Raw genomic sequence first — 13959 nt, 5'->3', positions numbered from 1 at the left:
AACGGATTAATTGTAAAAGAAATTTCTCAAAATCTTGATTACTCAACAGTTTTTGCACCTAAAAAATTGTAAGAAGATCAAAATTCAAGTGATTGTAATTATTAGTAACATTTTGTTGTATACACAAAGAAAATATTATTTACGATTCTTGATAATGATTCTATAATAAACACGATTTTTTATTTGCATATGTTAAAGGGGCCACATTTTTTAACTCGCTTTGGGCCACCAAAATGTCAGGGCCGGCCCTGCTCTCCTTCTTCGTTTTCTATTCTAAAATCCATTTTCTCTCATCTTCGATCTCAACCAAAGTGCGATTATTTTGATTTAGAGCATAATTTAGATCATACTTGGAAACCATTGGAGCAAGGAATTGAGTGATTTCTTTTCTTTGTCTCATTATTTTCATGTATTTTATTTTATCAATGTATATGTCTCTAAATTTAATGAGTAGCTAAGATTGTCTCTAGGGTTTTAGAGGAAACCATAGTTGATCTTTCTTGAAATATGTTATTGATTAATAAATCCTTATATTGAGCTTTAATGTCTATTGATTGTCATTTCATATAGATTCTATAATATTTTCATTACTCATGCATCATAATTAGATATTTCATGTTTTTGTTAAGTTATTAGATAGAATATGTTTGTTTAATGATGAATGATAGTTAAGGGGTATAGTCTTTATATGATAGTCAATTAAAAATATATAATTTTGAAATGTGTTAATGAAGAATATCTTCCGAAATCTAAATAGTTCATTACGTTATATTGAAAAAAAGGTTAGTTAATTAATTGCATGCTTTAGGGAGTCAATTTATTTGGTGGAATCAAAATCCTAGATTTCTTTCCTATCTTGTTTTCTTTCTTCTTAGTCTATCATCCTTTTCTTATTTAAATTCTTAGTTACTTATCCCGTTGAACGATATTCGGACTTACAACTTACTATAACTTAATCTCGTACACTTGCAGGAATAAACCTATTTTGGGCTTATCAGTAAACAAATCTCTATTAAAATCCAAACCTTACTTATCTAATTCTTCTTTTGATAGAGTTTTGCTAGCCTCGTTTGCGAGTTTAGCAGTTGGGATCTACCAAACCGCTTGAATAACTCGGGGACTGGAGCCGGCTTGCGGGTAGCACACTAAGTAGTTGGACTCGGGACTCGGCCAAGGGGCAAGTCCAAGTCTTTAATGATGTAACAACCATTGTACTAGATTACTTGAAATTATAAGATGCCAACCACAATTTCACACTCAAATTTAAAAAGATATAATAAAATAGTTGATTTCACCCACTTAATCAAAATGTAACATAAGTTGATTTAACACACTTACGTGAACTAATATTCATTTCAACAAAAAAAAACTTGAACCCAATATTTGGTTTAGGGATAAAATATTTACCTAGCTCTACCATGTTTCTATGCCAAACATTGAAGTTGATTTCACACAACATCCAAATTAACCATTGCTTCAGGAATAAAATATTTACCTAAATAATTTGGCTCTACCATATTCCAAGCATTCAACTCTTCATAAACTCTGTAAAGAGTCATCAACAAATTTGAATGAACTTCCCAGACGTGTCGGATTGTCTTTGGAAAATAACGTTGTCCATTTATAAGCGGGTTGTCTTTGATTTGAAGAAAAAAAGTCATCTGCGAGTAAATATTAAACCATAAGAAATAAGTATATCAAAACGGAAAAACAGAAAACGTTTAAACCTAAAGAGTCACTTACCTCATTCCTTCTCACAGTTTCATAAAAGTGGACAATGAGGTTGTTTCGGTAAAATCGTATCATATCAATAGTCCAACTATTTGGTTAGCCACTTAATGCTTTAAATTTTTCTGTAAATTTAATAATTCTAATTGCGGTACCTGAGCTTTTTGACTGCTCTAAAAAAAGTAATGACTAGTTTTATGACTTAAAAGAAAACCTATGAAACGACTCAGAAACTCAATACGATCGTTGTAAGTAAAGTAGTGGTGGCTAACGGGTCGTGTCGTGGCAGGTAGGCCCGTTTGACTGTCGTGGCGTGTTAGACATGTCACAACCACGTTAGACACAACTTTGAGCAGTGTTGTGTCCAGCCATAAAGGTCTGGGCACTGAAACGCCCCATGACAACGACCCAACAATTTCTGGGTTGTTTTCGCGGCGGTTCCGACCGTTGCCGTGACAGTTACAATCATTGTCGTGCCGTTTACGACCGTTTTCGTGGCGGTTATGGTGGACCGTGGGTAATGGGTCAGTTGGAGCTGGTCCATTCACGAATATTTATTTATTTATTTGTAAACTTAGTCAAGAGATAGTTAATATAAGAACAAAGAGTTAGTCTCACAAGTAAAAGGGATAAAGAAGAAATCCTATAGAACAAACTTTATAGACGCATATTATGTTAAAATTAGTTTTAACTTTAAGTAAACTACTTTCTTTTATTAATTAATAATTTTATTAACTGTTAGTTTTATTAACTATTAATTTTATTAACTAACAAATATAAGAACAAACTTTATAGGCACATTTACTTATAATATAAAGTATAAATTTAAAACATATTATGTTAAAATTAGTTTTAACTTCATGTAAACTACTTTCTTTTATTAACTATTAATTTTATTAACTAACAAATATAGGAACAAACTTTATAGGCGCATTTACTCATAATTTAAAGTATGTAGCTAATCCATATTATGTTAAAATTAATTTTAACTTCAAGTAAACTGCTTTTTTTATTAATTAATAATTTTATTAACTATGTGGGAGAAAGTTAGAGTATGGTCTTCTCCTATTCTTAAACTTAAACACGATGAGAAATTCTTTTTTTACCTTTATGATGGAAAGGATTGGAAAGAATTGGGTGATAAAAGAGAAATTTTTGTTCCCAAAGAAAAGAAGATCATAGTGGTGACACTACATCTTGATAAGTTTAAGGTAGATATTGAAAAGATTTACTATGAAGATTTGGATGCAGAAGACATCAGAGTCAAATCAAATGGATTGAAGCTTTCTTTGAATGATCCAGTTTGATTATTAAACATAAGAAATAAGTATATTAAAACAAACAAATATAACTTTTAAAACTAAAGACTAAATTTTTACAGTTTCATAAAAATGGGGAACATTATAACTTTAAATATTAAAACTTTAATATTAAACTTTTAAGATTAAAACTTTTAAGAATAAAAACTTTAAATATTAAAAATTATAAGATTAAAATAACTTCAAATATTAAACTTTTTAAGATTAAAACTTTAAATATTAAAACTTTTAAGATTAAAAGTTTAAATATTAAAACCTTTAAGATTAAAACTTTACGGATAAAATATTTACCTAAATAATTTGGCTCTACCATGTTGCTTATGCCAAACATTCCTTCTTCATAAACGGTGTACAACTTCATAAATAAATTTGGATGAACTTCCTTGATATGTCGGATTGTGTCTAGAAAATAACGTTATCCAACTTTAAGTAGTTTGTCTTGGATTTGAAGAAAAAAAATCATCTACGAGTAAATATTAAACTATAAGAAGCAAGTATATCGAAACGGAAAAATAGAAAACTTTTAAACCTAGAGAGTTACTTACCGGATCACTTTTCGACCGTGATACGGTACCCGTCAAGGCTACTTCCCTCCTTACCATCTAAGTGACGTGTACACCAAAAAAGATTTTTCTCTTGGAAACTGTAATTGCTTTTGGGAAAGTAATAATGAGTGGAGTTTGATATTTAACGTTTAGTAACGAAGGGGTAAGGGCTAGTTTTGTCTTTTGGGTGTTAGATTGAAAAAATCTAATTCTGTGAGGGAGGTGAATCTGGTTAATACTTAGTTAGAAATTAGAAGAAGATCAGATTTCTAGAGAGAAATTAGAAAGAAGATCCCCATGACCCGTTTTCACCAACGAAATCTTGACTGGTATTACTTCTGCAACAATTAACTTTGGTGATTGGTAAGGGGAGCTGAAAATTGTTGTTGGGGAGCTGTAGTACAAAACCAGTTTTTTGTACTATAGCTCCCCATACCATATTAGTATTAGGAGCTATTTTTTCGGGTTTGAAATTAAATAATGAAATGGAGAGGGATTAAAAAAATAGTTACGATTAAAAAATTGTAATAGTAATTTTTATTTTCTTTCTTATTTTTTCTTAAACCCTAAATATGTCAACAACAATACCTCTCTTTTCTTCTCCACAATCAAGTTACAAAACAACCATTACCAATATCGCAAGATATTTATGATGTTGCTTCTTTAATGGAGGAAAAAATATTTTTCAATCGAACCAACAACCACCAACCCAATCAAACAGTGTTAGTATAGATGAAGATATCTCTCAAGATGTAAGAATTCGCAAGACAAATATTTTCGGTTAAATTTTATTTCTTTTTTTTCCTTCAACTTTAAAAATTTGCCAAAAAAGAGGCAAACTATTTATGTTCGTACAACAATTTCCCTAGGGAAATTTTTGTAAAATTTCCCCCCAGTTCAGGGGAAAAAATCAAATAGTTTCTCTATTTGTGAAATTTCTCTATTTAGAAAAAAGTAAAATAGTTTCTCGATTTTGGTTGATGTCTTCTTCATTGGGGAAAATACTTAGGTAGAAGTCGCCGTAAATTTATAGTTGATGAAGGAAAAAGATTGCAAGAGGGATATTTAGGAGATTCGAATTTAGAAGAGAGAACGAGTGAAAGAGGAAGAAAGCGATATTTTTTTTGTTATTTCTGAGATATTTGACTATATTACACTTGAGTCCTTCAAATTATGAGTTTGACATTTAAAATCCGTAACATTAAAGGTCTTTAAAATAATAATCCAAAAGTCTTATCTCCCCTTACTAATCTTTATAGCTCCCCAACCATAATAGTTCCCCAACAACAATTTCCAGCTCCCTTTACCGATCGCCTTAACTTTTAGGGCTATAAATCAATACTCTAACCTAACATTTTGTAAGCAAGATAAACTTAATTATTACTGGGTTATAAATCATTGATAACCACCCGTAAGCAGATTCAAATTAACTATTAGGGTTACAAATCAATTTGTGGTAGTAGGTAGCATTGAAAGTTAGAAAGTGAAAGAGAATTGAAGTTCATGGGGAGAGAAATTAAATAGGCAAAGATGAATGAATCAATAGTCGGGGAAGAATGAAATAATAGGCAAAGATCAATTAAATCAGATGAATTTTTATTTGAATGAAGGTTGAAGATCTTGAAGTTTGTCTTTTGAATAAGTAGTGGTAACACAAAAACGGAAACTCTAAAAATTAGGGGAAATAAAGAAGTTGTAATCTCATCAAAATAGATGAATTATCAACTTTGAATAAGTTAGTAACATGAGTTATCTACTTTCTCTCTCTTTAAGATCTACATCTCTCTCTATCTTCAACTCATCCGTATGTGGGAATCAAATTGGTCTTGGTTGTATTCAATTCCTTTTGTTATAGATGTAAAACTTTGATGGTTTGATCTTGCTATATTATATTCTTTGTTGTTATAATAGATGAATTTAGATGGAATTCAAATTAGTTCAGAAGATGATGACGAAAGAAGTCTTCTGAACTACAGGTATGGTGATGAACTTGTTGCCGTCACTTTTGATTTTGGGTTGGAGTTAACGGCTACAACAAGTACCCTTGACAGATGTTTGTGTCATTTACATAACAAGTCAGCAAGATGGTATGGTAGGGAGTGAACAAGATGGGTAATAAATCATTTTCCATCACTTTTAAACCATAAGAAAGAAATAATAAATTTGTTTCGATAAAATCGTATCCTATCAACATAACGAAGAAAATCAATACGATAGTTGTCTTTAAAGAAAAGCGGGTGTAGTATTATCATACTAATTATTAAACCATAAGAAATAAGTATATTAAAATAGACAAAAAAAAAAGCTTTTAAAACGACTAAATTTTCACAGTTTCATAAAAATGGGGAACATTAAAACTTTAACTATTAAAACTTTTAAGAACAAAACTTTAAATATTAAAACTTTAATATTAAACTTTTAAGATTAAAACTTTGAAGATTAAAATTAAACTTTTAAGAATAAAAACTTTAAATATTAAAAATTATAAGATTAAAATAATTTCAAATATTAAAACTTTTACGATTAAAACTTTAAATATTAAACCTTTTAAGATTAAAAGTTTAAATATTAAAACCTTTAAGATTAAAACTTTACGGATAAAATATTTACCTAAATAATTTGGCTCTACCATGTTGCTTATGACAAACATTCTTTTTTTCATAAACGGTGTAAAACTTCAAAAATTGGATGAACTTCTTTGATATGTCGGATTGTCTGTAGAAAATAACGTTGTCCAACTTTAAACGGGTTGTCTTGGATTTGAAGAAAAAAAAATCATCTACGAGTAAATATTAAACCATAAGAAGCAAGTATATCGAAACGGAAAAATAGAAAACTTTTAAACCTAAGGAGTCACTTACCGGATCATTTTTCATAGTTTTATAAAAATGAGCAATGAACTTGTTTCGGTAAAATCGTATCATATCAACAGTCCGATTACTTGGCTTGCCACTTCGTGCTTTCAATTTCGGTGTAAATTTAGTATTCCATTTTGTTGTATGTGGGGTTTTTGACTCATATATAAAAGTAACGATTAGTTTCCCAACTTAAAAGAAAGTATGTGAACCGAAGAAGAAACTCAATACGATCGTCCTCTGTAAAGAAAAACGGGTGTCGTACTATCATACTAATCTCCACATTCATTGCCTCCTCAATATATAAACTCTTTACGAAAAACCCTCGTGTAGTCCTACAGTTCTCGTGATTCCTAACGAACTCCAATCTCTGTAATAATTCTTTGGCTTCTAGGTTGAGAGCGAATTTGGGAAATTCTTTAAACAAACCTATCACACCTTGAAAATCTACAAAAAATAGAATAAAATATGTAAAATTCTGTAAATCAAACTCCATCGTTAAAAAATATAATTATATAATTATTACAAAAGAATACTTACATTCTGCTGATCTTACTCCCTTGGTGAATGGGGCTACTAATTTGACCTTAAAACAACATTCCGACCCGTCATTAACCTGAATTAACACAACATCCTGAGTTGAAAAGTCTCTACAAGTTATGCCTTTCATCTGCAGAAATGTCAACCCTCTGCATATGTCTTTAAATAACCTTATAAACAGTTTAGAAGGACTAAACCCATTATCAGTCTTTTCATATAGGTTCGGGGAGTATTTAACTTCAAAAACATGGTAAGTTTTAATTTCCCCTTCTCTATTCTTTTGTTGAATCTTCTTTATATGATCAATAATGCAATGATGTCTTGCTCCATAGAAGTCGAACATTAAGTTTACGTACATGAATATTGTAACCACAAGTGATTGCAACTGCACGAATAATAGTTTTATTTTTACTATTAATTACTGTTATGTGGCGTTTATGCGACACAAAGAAGTAGACACACAAAATACGATGTAAAAAAGTTATTGGAAAATATTTAATTAACAATTTTTAACCAATTAATTACATAAATAAAAATTATGTCGACTTGATAAAAGCGGCATTTGAGATTAAGAAATGTGTGTGACTAAAACTTCTAATGACGAAGACAATATAAAATCTATCTTATAGGAAAAATAAAATGATGATAGCCATGTTTTAATGTAAATAATTGTATATAATTACTAAATGTGTTGCTAAAGAGAGATATATAAAGTGATAGAGAAGAATCTGGATTCAGGCAGAAGGAAAAAAAAAAACATTTCTAACAAATTCCTTGTTGATGAAAAAGTAATTTCAGAAACACTTCCACAACCTTGTCGCAAAATAGAGAGAGCATTTAGGTTCTTCAGTATTGACAAGTACCTAGCACTTAGAGGTCAATAAACATTAACTTGTTTGAGAACCCTTCACTATTATAACAATCTAATTAGTAAGGCGTTCAACAACAGTTTTAAGGTTTGTAAAAGCGCTTTCTCTAGGTGCAGTTGTGAGGGGTATATTATCTAGTTAATATTCTTCTCAAAAGAAACATATTCACAGCTAGGCGTCTTACCACACCATTTGAACCAGTTCTTGTAGTGTCTTTCAGTGTTACAAACATCCCATTTGCAACATATGCAACTAAGGTAGCAATTGATGTTTAAAATATTATACCACTTACAGCTATAGTTAACCAAGTGATTATGTTCCAATCATCACTTTTAGTACATTTGAGTAGCTCACGAGACGGATGATTAACATGATATTATTGTTTCACTAATCCGTCTTTTTTATATTTACTGACGCTAGAAGAAACAAATTGTGACTAGGAGTTGGTGTTTCATCTGAACCAACTTCATCCATGCTAAAATATGACCTCCTCCAGGTTGAGTGAACATCATCTATATTGCCTGGATATAATAATGAATCAATGATGGAGTTAAAATTAGTCTATTTATAACCATTTATAATTACATTTCGTACAAATTATATTACTTTTGAAGTTTTTACCTCTCAAAGCTTGTCATCAACCCAGGGTTGCATAGGAACAATGTTTTGTGGAAGAGAAGTTGGAGTTCCAAGAGGATTATCATCTGGGTCTTTTGTGAGATATCAACCTCGGCAACAAAGTCATCAATTTTGCTTGATTTGTAACAAAGAAATAAAAATTTATGGAAATAAAGTATATTCAAACAATACAAACAAAAGATGTTTTACATGAATACATACAGAGAGATACAACTTTAAGAGGCAAGGCGAAGACTCCAACTGATCTACCAAAAAGGATGGCCCATTTTACATCGCATATAGGTTTGAAAGGCTGCAATACTCACAAGACATGTCATATAAGACTTCGATAATTTATTATATATACGAAGACTCCATCACTCAAATCATAGTTAACAAATAATGAGAAAGCTTTGCCCTTTATAAAGACAACTATTGATTTTTTTTCCTCTTTTCCTATTCATTTTCAATCTTCAATTTTTTTTTTAACACAGATGAGTTCTTTACATATTCTCATGAGTTCAAACGCTTCATAAGTCATGATCAAATGTAGTTCTTAATCTCTCAACTACAACAAAAAAAAGAATATAATGTGCTGAGTTTAATTAGGCATTTTATCGAACACTTAGTGTGTGAACAAATGTTTGAGTTATTAATGATAATAGTAGCAGCCAGGGCCGTGCCTGAGAATTTAGGGGCCCCGTGCAAAATTTTAATGTGGGCATTTTGAAAAAAAAAAAAAAAAATTACAAGCAAAATTTAACAAGGTATAGTTTTTTTTGCTAAAGATATTCGTTCTCCGTACAAGATATAGTTTAGAATCTAAAAGTGAGTATCTAATTTTAATTTTTCTGTATCATAATTTTCACTTACATATTTTTGAATTTTTGTTTAGAATCTAAAAGTGAGTATCTAAATTTAATTTTTCTGTATCATAATTTTCACCTACATATTTTCGATTTTTTTTATGTAATTATTAATTTTAAGTTTGAAAAGCTATTCCAAAAATGGTAGAATCCTCCCAAATAAAATGAAGTGTAACACAGTAGAAATAAAGGTTCAATTAGCATGGTACCATGAGCTTTACAAAAAGGAGGGAAAAAAAATTAATAAGTAGCACGGGAGTTTTGAACTTGAGTCAAGTGCATGGAAAGATATGCTTCTAACCATCTCGGCCAAGAGCTTCCTTGCTGAAGTATGTATCTGTACATCACTATATAAAGGTAATATTGCCAAGAGTAGGCCCCTTTTAGGTGGGGGGCCCAGTGCGGGCGCCCTGCCCGCACGGGCCCAAACACGGCCCTGGTAGCAGCGAAACCAGTTCCATCAACTCCTTCAGTGACCTCTCCGCTCTAATAAACTACGAGAAAAGCAAGATGTTCCTAATGTTACCTTAACCTTTTCAATTATAACTCATCTTTAAGCTCAGCTTTTGGATCGACATTGCCCTTTGTAGACGAAATTCGATCATCTTCTACAGAAGGTTCATTTTGTGAAGAATTCTCCTCAGAAGTTGTTTTCTCAGTCTTTGCATTCTCTTCTTTGTTTACAGATTCGTTGTTCGGAGGTTTCTCAACTTTCGGCTTTGGTTTAGAGATTTTAATATTTAGAGTACTAAATGGAGAAGTTCTGTCAAAACATATCGAGGAATGAGCAACTTAAATTTAGCAAATTCAAGTATAAAACGGTTAATTTTTCAAGCTCTAATGGGTGATTAAAGATTTTCTCATAACACTTTATTATTCGGAACTGGCTAGGAATTGTTCACCAAATTGACATGAAAGGAAATTTTTTAATATATTTTATGAGAAGAACCACTTACTTTTTCTATTCGGCTTCCCTTCCTTTTCTTCCAACCACTTCTTGAGCCTCCCAGCCTCGTACCTTGGATAGAGTAAAAAGTTCGGCAGACGATTGTTAAAGTACCTCATTAGTTCTATCTTTAGGAATCCAAGGTTTGTTTTTCTCCCAATCACTTATAATACGCAAAAGTTTCAGAGACGTCAAACAAAAAACTAATCGAGAAAAAAAAATACCAACTGGTTCAAGACAACCACAGGCTACAGTTGAGCACATTTCCAATTTGCTAATTGCTTACTTAGACGAACTCCTTAAAAACCAATTTGAATAGCATCCAATCGAATTATTCCTCGGAATATGTCTCTACAACTCAACCTTAAGCTATATGTTTCAAATTGATATAATGCAGGAAATCTTTTTGGTATCACCTAATATACTCATCTAATATACAATTTCGATTACCTTACCCATTTGAAGAATGACTTTTACCAATTTCGCTAGATATACTGATTTTAGCAACCTAAGTACGGATATTTATGTTCAATTTGGATAAAAGCTATTTTATGTTGATTAACTCGAAAGACAATAACCAGATAGATAATTAGTAAAGAACCCCTGATATCTCAGTGTTCGATGGTATTTTTTACCTGTGGAAGTTCACGTGCATACATTTTAACCTCCTTAGATACTATTGGTCGTTCAATAAGCTATTTTATGTTGATTACCTCGGAAAACCATAACCAGATAGATATAGTAAAGTACTTGTTTCAGCATTACCAGGAGAACGATGATGAGAAAGCCATGAGGGGGATTCACCATGAAATTACTACTTGGACTCTCCATCTTCATCTTGTGACCTTGTAATACGGCCATGGACAACTGAAAAAAATAAAATATTACCATTGATACTTGCAACTTCCTAGCAATTGTACCTTGGATAGAGTAAAAAGTCCGGCAAATGATTGTCTCATTAGTTCTATCTTTAGGAATCCAAGGTTTGTTTTCCTCCCAATCACTTATAATCTGCAAAAGTTTCAGAGACATCAAACTAAAAACTAATCGAGAAAAAAAATACCAACTGGTTCAACACAACCACAAGCTACAGTTGAGCACATTTCCAATTTGCTAATTGCTTACTCAGACGAACTCCTTAAAAACCAATATGAATAGCATCCAATCGAATTCTTCCTTGGAATATGTCTCTACAGCTCAAACCTTAAGCTATATGTTTCAAATTGATATAATGCATGAAATCTTTTTGGTATGACCTAATATACTCGTCTAATATACAGTTTCGATTACCCATCTAAAGAATGACTTTTACCAATTTCGCTAGATATATTGATGTTAGCAACCCAAGTACGGATATTTATGTTCAATTTGGATAAAAGCTATTTTATGTTGATTAACTCGAAAGACAATAACCACATAAATAATTAGTAACCAACCCCTGATATGTCAGTAATCTATGGTATTTCTTACCTGTGGAAGTTCACCAACATACGTTTTAGCATCCTTAGATACAATTGGTCGTTCAATAAGCTTTTTATGTTGATTACCTTGAAAGACCATAACACATAGATAATTAGTAAAGTACATGTTTCAGCATTACCAGGAGAACGATGATGAGAAGTCATGAGGGGGATTGACCATGAAATTAGTACTTGGACTCTCCATCTTCATCTTGTGACCTTGTAATACGACCATGGACAACTGAAAAAAGTAAAATATTACCATTGATACTTGCAACTTCTTAGCAATTTGACAAAATAAAACTATAGATTAAAAAGGAGAAAATGAAGTTGAACTGCTAAATCATGCAAGATTTCGAGCATTTAAAAACGTTAACCTAAAAAAAGTAGAAAAAATTTATGAATTTGAGAAGGGTCGGAACGTCTAGAATTTATGCATAATTGATGTAAAATAGTACCTATATGTATATGAGCTAGGTTGATTTGTGAACTGTTGTTGTCATTTATTGGGATGTAAACCCAATTTTATCTCATTACCTCCCTATCCCTAACCTAAGAGATTACTTACATGAGACTTGAGATATAATTTTGATGTACATCATATACGGACGTCAGTAAGTTTCTCAAGCACATAAAAAATTCCTAATTACTTTACTTCGAGTACATTCAAACATGTGGTTTAACATACCAACCACAGATTAAAAAATGACCGCCACTGGTCCATAAAAGAGAGTGAGCGAGCAGATGGAGAGTGAGAAAAGGGTAGGAGTAAACAAATGGAAAAAGAATTCCATATGTAAAGAAGAATTATCATATCCATCGATTGTGATATCTAGTGAGGATGTTTTGACTTTCTCCTTAAGAATATATGGGATGAAGATGTTTTGACTTTCTACTTAAAAAGATTGGACTGTAAACATTAAAAGCAAGAAGACTAATATATGCCACCCTTATAATAGTTGGTGACTATCAAGGACTTGGTTCTTATGTTAAATCTACATTGTCATTAAACATGAAAGGCAAATAAGGATTGAATGAGATATGTTCTAAAATTTGGAGAAAAATTGTTTCACTGGGACGCATAAACTATTCCTACATTAGATCAGAGAGTGTGATCACTCAATGGAGAGGATGTTTAAATCTACTTTCACTCAAAGACTTCAATAGCAAAAACAATCAAGAGGTACATAAGTGTGCATTTTCTTTTACTGTTACCATTTAATGAGATATGTAGATATTATCGGTTCATAAGATACATTAATCTCTCGTGTAATAGGTAATTAGTTAATTTTCACTTGATACTGCCAAAGATTGATAGATAATACTAAAAAAGGGAAACCAAATATATTCACATGAAATGAATATATATTCCAAGGAAGAGGATGCCCGTGAATGAAATTCAAATTTCAAACACAAAAGTTGTTTGGATACCAAACATCATAGGATCTGATGTATAAATTTAATCTCTGCAAATTGTTGGAATCTAGATCAGTAAGCGAAATGGTCATTTGAAACAGGGAATTCTAATAATATAAACCATAAGAAAGGAAGAGAAATTAAGAAAAAAATAAAACTATTTACTAACATAATCATGGGTAGTGAAAACAAAAGGTCATTTGAAACAGTGAAAAGAAAAAAAAAAATAGAAGATCATGCTTGGAAGGGAAAATTAGCATTCACTAATAAGAGATCCGTTTCGTTGAATCAATGAGAATGACATCTAAGTAAAAACCAAAATGAAATTTGAAGAATCCATAAAGAATCATAAATACGAAACACAACACCCTTTGTGACATTTCGTCAAACACCTTGTGTCATTGAAAGATTCTACCATGAAATTAGTTGAATACCATCACAAAATAAGTAAAGCTTCAATATACCAATAGAAGATTAACAGTAAGGGAAGAATACAATTTTTACCTCAATCAAGTTCAGAACGTATGAAGGGTTCTGAATGTAAGACTGCGTCTAGAACAACTTTAATATTACCATAGTAATTCAGAGACATTTAATAGAAATCTTGATCTAAACTGTCAGGATTTTACTATTAAGTCTTTTTACATTTTTAGATAATGTTAATAATCCTTTATTCATACAGGATTCTTTTGTTAAAAAGACATCTTAAGTTTTTATAAAGTTGTGGCCCAAATAACTTTCCAAAATGTTCTTCAAGAACAATATTGAAGACACCCACATTTTCAAGGTCAAAATTG

At 31.2% G+C, this 13959-nt stretch overlaps 1 long non-coding RNA gene across 7 annotated transcripts; it reads right to left on the bottom strand.

Moving 5' to 3' along the window:
* Positions 1-7641: 7641 nt before the first annotated feature.
* Positions 7642-13831, bottom strand: LOC147537373 (uncharacterized). 7 transcript variants are annotated; one of them, XR_015225726.1, is made up of 5 exons: positions 13667-13831; positions 11887-11987; positions 10297-11153; positions 9867-10103; positions 7642-8787 (listed from the first exon to the last, which is right to left on the bottom strand). It is a non-coding gene; the product is annotated as an uncharacterized LOC147537373 (long non-coding RNA). The 7 variants fall into 7 exon arrangements; XR_015225729.1 differs by having other exon boundaries at positions 7642-8609; XR_015225725.1 differs by lacking the exon at positions 9867-10103 and having other exon boundaries at positions 7642-8377; positions 8478-8787.
* Between the last annotated feature and the right edge of the window lie 128 nt (positions 13832-13959).

The sequence above is a fragment of the Eschscholzia californica genome, unplaced genomic scaffold, assembly GCF_041429995.1.
Source record: "Eschscholzia californica isolate CP2 unplaced genomic scaffold, dmEscCali1.0.p SCAF_5, whole genome shotgun sequence".
Classification (NCBI taxonomy): Eukaryota; Viridiplantae; Streptophyta; class Magnoliopsida; order Ranunculales; family Papaveraceae; genus Eschscholzia; species Eschscholzia californica.
Note: the sequence above shows the minus strand (reverse complement) of the source record. Positions and strands in the feature narration are given on the sequence as shown.